The following is a 12,359-nucleotide window of genomic DNA, read 5'->3' as shown; positions in this document are numbered from 1 at the left end:
AATTTAAAGCCAAAAAAAAAAAAAAAAACCAAACACGTTACCATAAAGTCGATTCTGACTCATAGTACTTTCATGCGTCAAAATAGAACTGTATACCATCAAATTTTCAATGGCTGAAAGGTTTCAGAAGTAGATTATTGGGCCTTTATTGTATGGTGCCTCTAGGTGGATTAGAACCACCAACCTTTCCATTGGAGGTCAAGAACATTAACCATTTGCACCACACAGACACCTATCAATTTAAAGAATTAGCATATTATTGGCCTGCTGTATGCATGTCACCATGAGTTAATGCGCTGGACTGCAGGGTCAGTTTGAACTGCAAGGACAGAGGTTCAGGCTCACCAGCCACTCCTCAGAAATCCTATACAGGATCGCTATGAGTCAGAAGTGACTCCTTGGTATGTCACAGCAACAACAACAATGCACCAAATTTTCTATCCTCAGAAAGCATTCACTTATCTCCAACCAGCTTTGTTTATGCCTACCTGAACTCTACCCATCGTCCACCTCCTCTAACAAGGCTAAACTGACTCCCACCCTGCCCATAGTTCCCTGTTTCACCTCTTATTTATCATTTGGCCCTGGGTCTGTGGTACCTGTATCTCTGTGGCGCCTGCTTTTCTCCACCCAGCACTTAACGTGCCTTTCCCTTATCTATATGCCACGTAGCCTCTGGTTGACACAGCATCACTCAAAAAAAATTTGTTAACTGGCAAAAATATGAACTCACAGCAACTTTGGGGGTTGTTTTTCAAAGGGTCCACAGAGATCTTGGATGCACCAGGAATCTCTTCCTCCAGGGCCTACCTGATCGGATTCCATGCTATTCATAGAGGATTGGGGTTGGAAAGGTGTCATTTTAAATTTCTTTAACTGCTGTTTTTAACTGATTCTAATCTTATCACCGTGTAACACATACAGTAATAATTTATTTCTACTTGTTCTCATGCTCAAGGCTAGCAACAATTTGTAGGGAGACCCACAATGTAATTTATTGTATTCTCTGTCGTGAATGCAGGAATTAGACGGTATGAAAAGATGCAGTAAAGAAAGTGGATAGAGGGAGACCGCTGCGGGACTTGGTAGCCGTCAGCACAAATTGGCAGTCAGCATGGCTGATCTGATCGTGTGAGGCTGTGGAGGAGCTGGTGCGACATCAAGGAGAGCATGTGCGGGCCGTCAAGCAGCAGAAGGTCAGCGCTGAGCAGATCGAGGAGGAGGTGGCAAAACTCCTGGAACTGAAGGCACAGCTGGGCCCTGATGAAGGGAAACTGAAGTTTGTGCTCAAAACACCCAAGAGCACAAGAGACTACCGTCCCGGACGGCAGTCCGGGAGAAGACATTTGCTGTAATTATCAACGGCTTTAAACGCCATGGTGCAGAAGTAATTGACACACCTGTGTTTGAACTAAAGGCAACACTGACTGGAAAGTATGGGGAAGACTCTAAGCTTATCTGTGATTTGAAGGACCAGGGTGGAGAACTGCCGTTCCTTTTGCTATGACCTCACTGTTCCTTTTGCTCCATATTTGGCAAATGAATAAACTGACCAACATTAAACGCTACCACATGGCAAAAGTCTATCGGCGGAATAACCCAGCCATGACCCGCGGCCGATACCGGGAATTCTACCAGTGTGATTTTGACATTGCTGGGCAATTTGACCCCATGATTCCTGATGCATAATGCCTAAAAATCATGTGTGAGATTCTGAGTTCCTTCAGCTAGGAATGACCGACGCATCTTAGATGGGATGTTTGCCATCTGTGGTGTTTCTGATAGCAAGTTCTGCACTATCTGTTCCTCCGTGGACAAATTGTACAAGGTGTCCTGGAAAGAAGTGAAGAATGAGATGGTGGGAGAGAAGGGCCTTGCACCTGAGGTGGCTGACCGCATTGAGGAGTACGTCCTGCAGCATGGTGGGGTATCTCTAGTGGAGCAGCTACTCCAGGATCCTAAACTGTCCCAGAACAAACAGGCTTTGGAGGGCCTAGGGGACTTGAAGCTACTCTTTGAATACCTGACCCTGTTGGGCATTGCTAACAAAATCTCCTTTGACTTGAGCTTTGCTCGAGGGCTAGACTACTATACTGGAGTGATCTATGAAGCAGTGCTACTACAGACCCCAGCCAGAGAAGAGCAAGAGCCCCTGGGTGTGGGCAGTGTGGCTGCTGGTGGGCAGTACGATGGGCTGGTGGGCATGTTTGACCCCAAAGGGTGCAAGGTGCCATGTGTGGGGCTCAGCATTGGGGTGGAGCAGATCTTCTCCATTGTGGAGCAGAGGCTAGAGGCTTTGGAGAAGGTACAGACCACAGAGACACAGGTACTGTGGCAGCTGCACAGAAAAAACTGCAGAGGAAAAACTGAAAGTTGTCTCAGAGCTATGGGATGCCAGCATCAAGGCAGAACTGCTTTACAAGAAGAACCCAAAGTTACTGAACCAGTTGCAGTACTGTGAGGAAGCAGGCATCCCACTTGTGGCCATCATTGGAGAGCAAGAACTCAAGGATGGGGTCACCAAGCTACATTCAGTGGCTAACAGGGAAGAGGTGGATGTCAGAAGAGAAGATCTTGTGGAGGAAATCAACAAGAGAACAAGCCAGCCCCTCTGCATCTGCTGAACTGAGGGGATATCAGAGCAAAATGAGACTAGTACTGTTTGAGGCTGAGGCAAAACTCTGCATTTGCACTTCAACAGTTTTGCATATTTCTCTTCTGGCAGGAAGACCTAAAGAATGGCCAGAGCAGAGACTTTGCATTATTATAATTATTTTATTGGTAATTACTGGCAAAATGGCCAGGTGCTACACCATGAGAGCCCTGGAGGCCTAATGCAACCAGCATGCATCTGCTATGGGGCCCCATACCAGATGGAGGGCATTCCTACCCATAACCTGTTACCAACTGTCCAATAAAATGCTTCAACTATTGGAGGGGAAAAGAAAGTGGGTAGAAATACGAAATAAATCATGACAGTTCACTGTTAAACTGATAAACTGGGTGCTTATCTAGAATAGTAGTTCTTACCGGAAGGGTGGGAAGGAGTTCTTAAGGCTGACAGATGAAATAAAGGATGCCCAGTTAAATATGTTGTTGTTATTGTTAAGTGCCATCGAGTCAGTTTCAACCCATATGGGCCTTATTTAGGGTTTCTAGAAGAGGCTGATGAGCTTGAACCACCGACCTTGTGGTTCAAACCAACTTTTCAGTCTAGTGCATTAACCCGCAATGCCACACCAAGACTGGTTAAATATAGTCACACACACACAAAAAAGTTACTGTTGATCTGAAATTCAAATTTAACTGAGCATCCTGTATTAATATTTGCTAAATCTGGCAACCCAACCCTAGGGGACATTTGGTAATGCCAAGAGTTCTAGTGTGGCACTGCAGGTTAATGGGCTCACTGCAAAGTCAGTTTGAATCACAAGGTCGACAGTCCAAACTCACCAGCCACTCCTGGGAAACCCTATACAGGGTTGCTGTGAAAGGAGCTCTGGTAGCGTAGTGGTTTCGAATCGGGCTGCGAACTTTAATGTCAGTGGTTCGAAACTACCAGCTGCTCCGCAGGAGAAAGATAAGGCTTTCTACTCCCGTAAAGATTTACACCCTCAGAAACCCTGTACAGGGTCGCTATGGGTCGGAACCGACTCGACGGCACTTAACAACAACAACACAGAGAAATTTTTTTTAAGCTTTTATTGTGAATTGAGTGATAGTTTATATGGGAGAACATTGGTTTTACACTCATCCTATCATATTTTGTTTCATTGCAATGATTACAATCCCTTCCATGCATCATCATTCAACAGTCTTTGCTTATATTCCCTCTGTGTTTTTGGGTTTTTTTTTGCGGGAGGTGGGTGGGTTGGGTTTTTGTTGTTGTTGTTTTGCTATACACAAAAACATTCAGAAATATATGATAATTTAAACAACCAAGGGGCACATTCTGAAAACTTGCCTCCTGGCTGCCAGCACACAGCCTTTCTCTTTCCATGAGTCTAGCGTCCTCAGCTGCTCTGTTTCTCCATGTCATCATCTCTGTCTCTATCTCTGGTGTCACTGCTTCTCTGGTTAAGGAACCACATTCTGCTCGTTCTCTTCTCCCTTGATGGCCCTAGGGTCCTCTGTTCCTGTACTGTAAGATTAGCTACTTGCCCCTTTATGTTACAAAACTTCCTCCTTTACAGTTGTGGCAATTGCAATTAGTCATGATAACAGTTGCTCACTATTGAATCAAAAGAATCCTATCCCCTTCTCCTTTCAACAGACCCATCTAGACAAGATGAAAACTATTCAGTGGGGAGTCTACCTTCCACCACACATTCTGAAACTAAACTCCCTCTTGGAAACTTGTAAGCCAGCTACTTCATGCCTTTATAGAACCCCCCAGCCCCCCATTTTAAGTAGCCAATGTCTACATTGTCTGTCCCTAGCAACCCTGTATACCAAGGGAATGTTTGATCCTTGATGTGAACTGTCCTTCCTTCTTGGTTGGTATTTTGAGCTACTACATCCATAAGTATAAGTCAAGTTCATCAAATTGTATCATCAAAATTTAGCAATTTGCTTCCTTTAACAAATTTTTTTATCTTCCTGTAGTCGAGCTCTGGTCATCAAGCCATTGAAGCTAGGTCAAATGGGTACTATCTCCAAGTTTGGGCGTTCTTGTGTGTCTCCCCTATCCCCACTCCCGCTTCATATCAACCCTCCATGGTTATGTTAATGTCTATTGGCTCAGGAGTTCCCAAGTCTCCCCAGACTTTGGACCAACCAATCTTTCCTCTTCTCTCTCTCATCACGAGGTCGACAGGAGTCTAGGACTGTGGTCGAACTCAGCCCATATGTTCATTACTGCCTTTCCCCCACTTCTATTCAAATGTAGGCCAATGCAGTTGCCAGTGAGCTTATATGCTTGCTTGTGTGTTCCCTTTGAGTTTCAGTCTTGTAGAGGCATTTGTCCTGAAGGGACTTTATTGCTGGCCTTGATGGCTCCCTGGTGAACAGCTTATTTGTTCTTGTAATAGCCAAACAGACTGCCGTTTTTTGTGTGTTGTTTTTTTTTCCCTGCTGATCTTTCTTTCAGGCAGTATCTTCTGTTTCTCTAGATGCTCCAACAGAGACATTTTTGTTTGTCATGAGTGGTGTGTGGGGTAAGGAAGGAAGAGTGGAAGTGCTACTGGCATCTAGTGGGTAGAAGCCAGCTGTTGTTGTTGTTAAGTGCCGTCGAGTCGGTTCTGACCCACAGGGACCCTGTATAGGACTTCCGAGGAGTGAATGGTGAGCTTGAACAGCCAACTTTGCAGTTCAAACCAACCTTGCAGCCCAACACATTAACCCACAGTACTCCAATGGGTAGAAGCCAAGTAGGGCCAGACTGCCCTACAACGGTCAAGACAGCCCTCCTCCCCTTCCAACAAAGAAAGAGCTGGTCCAAAATGTCAGTGATGTCATTGTTGAGAAACTGGTTTAGAAGGGTAATTTTTATTACTGAAAAATAACTGGTAAGAAAACAATGCACGTATATGTGTTGTCATTGTTGTTAAGTGCTGTTGAGTGTGTTCCAACCCATTTTGATCCTGTATAGGGTTTCTGAGGAGCAGCTGGTGGGTTAGCAGTCCAGTGCTTATCCTACAGTGCCACACCAGGACTACCATATATATGTAGACAATATATTTATCCCAGAAAATGCATTTGTAATGTTTGTTTCCTTTAAATCTACAAACTATTAGAAACTGAGGCTTTATACAGGTCATTTTTACAAACTTTAGGAGATATGATAAAATTCAGATCACATACAGGGAAAAGTATACTTCAAAATATTAAGTGATTTTCCAGACTTCTACATAACCTGAAGGCAAACAGAATTGAAACCCACAGCTGCTAAATACATGGCTCATTCCAATACAGCCAGCCTGTCTGCACCTTTTCTGCAAAGGGTTTTCATTTTCAAGAGGAGATCAAAAGTTTTCACAACTGATTAGCATCCAGAAAGCAATAGTTTCCTTTAACCTTGAGATGCAAATAGCCAAAGATTGTCAAGGGATCTGAAGGACTGGAGGATTTGATGGAAGATCAAATTCCCGACATTTCCAGGGCAATTAGTTTCACATGCAAAGTCACAGAGAGGTCCTGCCCACTTTTCACCAGCAGAGAAGCTGCAACAAGACTCTGAGCTTTACAAACTTTGACTAATTGGCCTGCACCCACCCAGTAGAGTTAATTATTGCTATCCCCATTTCACAGAACAGAGAAGGTGTGCAGAAATCTTTTTAACTCCACCACCGGGTGCAGGCCTCTTTAATATTTCTCACTTCAGATCACTACACATAAACTCCGTGTACCAAAGGTCAGGATTGCACTGCTAATTAGTCATACCCGTGGAAAGGAAAGGTCTGGAATTAAGTCAAATCTCTTTGCAGGCACCTCTTAAAATTCCACTAGAAGGTGAGTGCCTGCCTCAAAAAGGTTTAAAACGGCTCAGCACTTTTATCTGATGGTTAAAGAAACCAGGGAGGAAGTGGCTGTCAATTACTGCCAGGACTTTGGAGCGTGAGCTAAATTGATTTTGAAAGATCTGATTGCTGAACTGCTTCCCTTGGCCCCAGTGGCCAGGGCTGGAGCCACAGCTGACTTTTCCAGACGTGCCCTGGCGGTCAAGTTCTAGCCAGGTGGCTGCGTGTTTCCATTTGGTGACTCACAGACAGCCTGTTGTCAGAATGGATTTTCTAGCCCCAAATGGACAGTTAGATCTGACTGTCTTTTGTCTTCACCTGGGCGCTCTGAAGGGCAACACACAGCTTCTTTCAAAGCTGTTTAATAGCTGGGGAATCATCCTTTGGAAAGGGCCAGACTGCCTGCCTATCAAGGTGTGTCTGACACCCCAGGCTCTTCAGGGCTTTCACCTTGATGTTTCCCCTCCTCTGGCATCAATGAGCCTTTATCTTATGCAAACTGGCAGTCTTGGTTTTCCACAGTCAGCCAAAGAATACTGGTTGAAGAGACTTGCTCTGGGGAAATCTGGCCAGCCAAAGATACTGAAGGAATCCTCCTGGCTTAACAGCTCAGCACTGGCTTCCCCCACCCTTTTGCCCTTCCACTACCCTTTCTTGGAAAAGGAGGGGCTGATAACAGCATGCCCAGACAAAGGAAAGGGTTCTGTCTACCAAGTCCCTCTGGGGTGCTTGCAACAGTAATGTGTGGTGGTTAAGAACTGTTAAGGGCTATTGTCTCTGCCACTTTATTAGCTTTGTAACTTGACACAAGTTATTCTTTAACCACACTTCCCTCAAGTATAAACGTGGGATAATGATACTTAGACTGTATAGACTTGTATTGTTGATGAAGTTAAGTGCCTTCAAGTCAGTTTTGATTCATGGAAACCCTATATAGGGTTTCAGAGGATTGGCTGCTGGTTTGAACTGCCAACCTAGCAGTTAGCAGTCCAGTGCTTATCTTACAGCACCCACCACACCAGGACTTTTCTTGATGCAGATCTGTATTTATTTTTCTTGGTGTCATAGGGTAAGTTTGAAGACTTGAATTTGCCAGTGATCTTGATTGACAGGGGACATCCATACCATTACCACCACCACACAAGGCTGCAATCAGTGAACCCTTACCATGTGCCAATGGTCCATTTATTGTTCCCTACAACTTGGTGCTGTGGGTTAATGCACCAGACTGCAAAGCTGTTTGAACTGCAAGGTCGGCGGTTCAAGCTCACTAGCTGCTCCTAGGAAACCCTATACAGGTTAATGCTCTGGACTGCAAAGTCTCTTTGAATCGCAAGGCCAGCAGTTCAAGCTTACCAGCTGGTCCTCAGAAACCCTATACAGGGTGACTATGGGTCAGAACTGACTCAACGGCACTTAACAATAACAACACATCAAGAAAAAAGTCATTCTCTATTATGAATGCTTAAATTCGGGAAGAAATGGAAAAGTCTTTAAAGTGGGACAATAACAACAGATGTGTGAGGTAGGTGGTTGATGATGTAAATTCATTGATAAATGAGTTTATGTAGAACACTGGAGATTCTGAAACCCTGATACATTGTCAGATTAAGTATAGGAAGGGATTCCCAGTTCAATTTATTCATATAAAAATTACTCATTATTTATCTGAAATTCAAATTTAAGTGGTTATCCTCTATTTTTATTTGCTTAATCCGGCAACCTCTCTCCAGATAGGGGGCAGTTACCTCATTCTTTTAGTTGTCCCGGCACCCCCGCCCCCAGGCATGGCATTCTGAACCTACCCAGAACCAGTGCCCCTCTCTTCCCTCTCTTGCTCTCTTTTGACCAGTAGTCTACACCACTCAAGACACCTTCCCACATGCACTCTGTAGTTGTTACTGTTAGGTGGCTTCAAGTCTCTTCTGGCTCACTGACACCCTAAGCACAACAGAATGAAACGCTGTCCCATCTGCACCTTCCTCACAACCATGGTTACACTTCAGCCCACTGCTGCTGCCACTGTACCAATCTACCATGTTGGGGTCTTTTACATCTTCAGTGACCCTCCACTTTACCAAGCATGATGTCCTTTTCTAAGGACCGATCCCTCCTGATAATATATATGTCTGAAACACTTCAAGACCCACTGGTCTCTAAGGAGAATTCTGGTTGTATTTCTTTCAACACAGTTGTTTGTTTTTCTGGTGGTCCATCATAACCTTAATATTCCCCTCCAATACTAGAAATTAAGTGCATCAGTTCTTCTATGGTCTTCCTTATTCACTGTCCAACTTTCACATACATATAAGGTTATTGAAAATACCATGGCTTGGGTCAGGCGCACCTTAGTCCTCAAAGTGACGTCTTTGCTCTTTAACATTTTAAAGAGGTCTTGTCAGCAGATTTGCCTAATGAAATACATTGTTTTATTTCTTGACTCTCGCTTCAATGAGTTTTGATATTGAATCCAAGCAAAATGAAGTATTTGACAACTCCAATATTTTCTCCATTTATTATGCTGCTATTTAATGGTCCAGTAATGAGGATTTTTGTTTTCTTTACATTGAAGAGCAACCCATACTGAAGGCTGTGGTCTCTTTGCTTTCAGCAAGCAAGGTTGTATAAGCTGCATATCGCAGGTTGTTAATGAGTTTTCCTCCAATCGTGATGTCATGCTCTTCTTCATATAACCCAGCTTCTCAGATTATTTGCTCAATCTATAGATTTAATTAATATGGTTAAAGAATATAATCCACGCACCAATTTTCCTGATTTTAAACCATTTAATGAGCCCTTCTTCTGTTTTAAGGATTGTTTCTTATTCTTTGTACAGGTTCCTAATGAGCACAATTAAGTATTCTGGAATACTTATTCTCTGCAATGTTGTCCATAACTTATCATGACCCCCACAGTCGAAAGTCTTCACATAGTGAATAAAGCACAGGTAAACATCTTTCTGGTATTGTCTGCTTTCAGTCAAGATCTATCTAATGTCAGCAATGATCTCTCTCATTCCACGTACTTGTCTGAATCTGGCTTGAACCTCTGGTAGTTCCCTGCCAATGTACTGTTGCTGTTCAACCAGCTTCTTGAGTCTTAAGTTGATCAAACATGCAATCAAGATGTGTTGATAATTACAGGTCTTGGGTGTTCTTTTTGATGATGAATGTAACACTATTCCTCTTCAACTTTAAACCACATGACTGACAGATTCAAAATGGCCGATACCAGTCCATTTCAGCTCACTAATGCCTAGGATGGACTCCTGGTGTGGTAATGTAGGATCAGCACTGTACTGCAAACCACAAGGTCAGCAGTTCAAACCTACCAGCTGCTCCTTAGAAACCCTATGCAGGGTCACTATGAGTCAGAACTGACTTGATGGCACCTAACAACAACAATAATGCCTAGGATATTGATCTTTATGCATTCCAACTCATTTTTGACAACTTCCAATTTTTCTAGAGTCATACTTCATACATTCCATATTCTGATTATTAATGAATGTTTAATAACATTGTTTCTCTTCATTTTGACCTGTACCCCACCAGTAAATAAAAGTCCTGAAAGCTTTACTCCATTTGCGCCATCACAGTCAACTCTACTTTGAGGAAGACAGCTCGTTCACAGTCATATTCTGAATGCCTGCCAACCTGAGGATCTCATATTCTGGCATAGTATCTGACAATATTCTGGTGTTTTTCTTAATTTTTCAATATTCAGTAATCTGGTGCTGAGAGTATCCCACTGCTATTCGTAAGGTTTCCAATGACTAAGTATTCAGAAGCAGTTCGTCTCTCCTTCTTTCTAATCTGGAAGCTCATTTGAAACCTTTCCAGCATGGGTGACTCTGCTGGTGTGTAAAATACTGCTGGCATAACACTACAGTAACATACAAGCTACCACAATTTGACAAACTGACAGACTAGTGGTGTGTGACGGCACATAGCCTGTGCCATCCCTGGGCACTGGTAGACCCCCACAGCTACCTTGTAAAGGGTGATGTGTAGAGTGCCATGAGGACATACCTGGCCAAGGACCTTCCCCCACCTCTACCACAGTGCCTTCCTTACTGAATTAAAGCACACAGAGCACATCCCCTCATAGGCAACTAAAGAAACGTTAACATATTTACATGAGACAGACGCAAAGAAAGCCACTTCCCTAAGTACCCAGAAAGTACAATATACAAGCATTTATCAGATTAATAATCTTGAAAAGAGAGTAAGGTTAGAAATATGCACCATAGGATGGGTAAATTTTGATAGGACTGTAGGCAGAAAACATTTTACGACATGAAGAGCAAGCAGCATGAGGACCATAATTAGTGGGAGAAAGATGGGGTCTTCATAGACAGAAACTTAGATGATAACATGTCTAAGGTTGGAAAGTAGATACAGGATAGGTCAACTTCTCCACTTTCTTTTTCTTGAAGGGCCCAGTCTCCCTGAACTTGAAGGCAGCTGATGGCTGACTGGATATGCATATTTATGGTCCCATGCTGCTGCCACTAGAGAGCAGTGAATATTTTAAATCTGTGTTTTCTGTTTCTTCATGAACTTGGGAACTTTGCAATCAAGTCATGGAAAGCAGGAAGTGTGTGGGGGGGAAATGTTACCTTCTTGGGTTTAAAGAGTCATACCTTTTTCATCTGAGGGACTATGGGGTAACTGATACCAAGAGAAAGGTGTGGTGCTTTATTTGGAGCTCTTATCATGCCCTCATGGGGTGGGTGTGGTGCTGGAGGATAAGCACTGGACCATAATGTCAGCGGTTCAAACTCTCCAACTGCTCCTCAGAAATCCACTATAAGTCAGTATGAACCTGAAGGCACTGAACAAGAACAACCGTATGGAGTAGGGATTGGGGGCTGGAGGGAGGGAATGGATGACTTATATGGGCAAAGACCCCAAAAAGGTTGTTGTTGTTGATAGGTGCCATCCAGTTGGTACCAACTCTTAGCGATCCTATGAACAACAGAAGGCCACACTGCCCAGTCCTGGGTCAACCTCACAATCATTGCTACGCTTCAGCCCATTGCTGCTGCCACTGTGCCAACCCATCTAGTTGGGGGTCTTCCTCTTTTTCTCTGCCCTCCACTTTACTAAACATGATATCCTTCTCCAGGGACAAGTCCCTCCTGACAATATGTCCGAAGTATAAGAGATGAAGTTTGGCCATCCTGGCCTCCAAGGAGCACTCTGGCTGTATTTCTTCCAACACAGATCTGTTTGTTCTTTTGGTAGCCCACGGCATTTTCAATATTCTCCTCCAACACCATAACTCAAATGCATCAGTTCTTTAAAAGTAAAATAAATGCAGACCAGAACAACATAGGCTTCTAATGTTCTCAATGTATAAAACCATTTCTTGAGGTTTCCTGAGGAGGACTTGCAGGATCAAACATCATGTTCATTAACTCCTATGGACAGCATTAATGTTTGGCTTCTATCCCCCCATGTCTCCACACCTAAAAAACAAAAAGAAAGAGACACGGAACGGTAGGCAGATATATTAGGGTAACAAACCATCCCAAAATCTCTGTGGCTTAAGAATGCCTTGAGAAATAAAGGTTTATTTCTCAACCCAACTGCAGTCTGCAATCAGATGCAGTCACACAGGTACCCAGAGCCTTCCAGTGGGTTCTAAAAATGGTACCAGTCAATAAGGGAAGAAAGAGGGGTCACAAACAAGGCCCCCCTAACTGTGCTCAATTCAACCTAGAGGTGACTCACCACTTCAGCATATATTACATTGTTGTTGTTAAGTTTCAACTCCTACCAATCCATTACAAGGCTTCCAAGGACCGGCTGGTGGGTTTAAACTGTTGACTTACTGGTTAGCAGCCCAGTGCTAATCCTAAGTAATTCCTGCTGTTGTTATTGTTAGCTGTTGTTG

At 43.6% G+C, this 12,359-nt stretch overlaps 1 pseudogene; it reads left to right on the top strand.

Moving 5' to 3' along the window:
• LOC102817001 overlaps positions 1-2,624 on the top strand; it is a 3,058-nt pseudogene extending 434 nt beyond the window's left edge.
• The last annotated feature ends 9,735 nt before the right edge of the window (positions 2,625-12,359 follow it).

Source organism: Chrysochloris asiatica, unplaced genomic scaffold (assembly GCF_000296735.1).
Source record: "Chrysochloris asiatica unplaced genomic scaffold, ChrAsi1.0 scaffold00057, whole genome shotgun sequence".
In the NCBI taxonomy this organism is placed as follows: domain Eukaryota; kingdom Metazoa; phylum Chordata; class Mammalia; order Afrosoricida; family Chrysochloridae; genus Chrysochloris; species Chrysochloris asiatica.
Note: the sequence above shows the minus strand (reverse complement) of the source record. Positions and strands in the feature narration are given on the sequence as shown.